Source organism: Lithobates pipiens, unplaced genomic scaffold (assembly GCF_037356315.1).
Source record: "Lithobates pipiens isolate NorthernLeopardFrog02 unplaced genomic scaffold, aLitPip1_a1.2 Scaffold_28, whole genome shotgun sequence".
NCBI classification, from domain to species: Eukaryota; Metazoa; Chordata; class Amphibia; order Anura; family Ranidae; genus Lithobates; species Lithobates pipiens.
The window spans coordinates 170558597-170559951 of record NW_027507789.1 but is presented as its reverse complement, the minus strand read 5'-3'; positions in this window follow the sequence as shown (position 1 = coordinate 170559951).

Below are 1355 nucleotides of genomic sequence, written 5' to 3'. Positions count from 1 at the left end.
GTTGTATGTAAACAGCCCATCAGAGTACCCGAGTACCTGTCACCAGCCCATCAGAGTAACCGAGTACCTGTCACCAGCACATCAGAGTACTTGAGTACATGTTTGCAGCTCATCATGTTACCCGAGTACCTGTCTCCAGCCCATCAGATTACCCGAGTACCTATCTGCAGCCCATGAGAGTACCCCAGTACCTATCTGCAGCCCATGCCTCATAGAATATAGATTGGGGTGTTTGCTTTTCAAAATGGGGTCATTTTGTGGGTAATTCCACTGTCCCCCACTGTCCTAGTGCTCAAGGACCTTCAAAAGTGTGATAAGTAGGAATGAAAGGAGATGTGTAATTTATGCTCCTGGAACGCTTGAAGGTACTACTTCAATGTTGGGCCTCTGTATGTGGCCAGGTTGTGTAAAGGTCTCATCCATGGGGCATTTCCATATTTGGGAAGAGTAGCAGAATATATTTTGGGGTGTAATTTTTGCTATGTACATGCTATGTGTTATAAATATCTTCTAAATTGACAACTTTGTGTAACAAAAAGTATTTTTCATTTTTTCCCACAGTTTCCAAAAACTCTAGACTCTATAATGCCGCGTACACACGGTCGAACTGTTTGACGTACTTAGTCCGTTGAAACACATTTCAGCGGACAATCCGCGTACTAAGATTTTCGGATTTTCCAAAAATCTGTCCGTCGTACTTTGGTTTCAGCGGACAATACAGTCGTCAGTATGCTAGTTCGACGGACTAAGAATGGCGCATGCCCAGAAAGGATTTACACGGCGGAAGGGTGCTTTGCTGTGTCTTGGACTTCCTATTTCTAGTCCCGTCGTACGTGCTGTACACGTCATCGCGCAAGCTTTCGACGGACTATTTGTGCATCCGTGTGTGGTCAAGTCCGTTCAGTGGAAAGTACGACAGATTGTCCGTCGGATTGTATGACGGACTAAGTACGTCAAACAGTTTGACCGTGTGTACGCGGCATAACTTTCACAAAGATCAAATAATATTCACCAATTAGGGTTATTTTTACCAAAGCTATGTAGCAGCATACATTTTGGCCCGAATTTATGAAGAAAAATGACTAATTTGCAAAATTTTATGACGGAAACAAAGAAAAAAGGTATTTTTTCACAAAATGTACTTTTATTTATAGCACAAAAAATAAAAAACCCACTAGTGATTAAATACCACAAACTGTGAGCATGGAGTATTGTATTGCCAGCGGTACTCTTGTGATAGAGGCTGCTGGTAAGATGTTCTTCTGGCGTTTTAGTAATACTTGTGTAATACAGTGGTAATACAGTGGTAATACAGTGGTTAGGTCATAGGTCATCGTAAATTTTTAATTGAATGA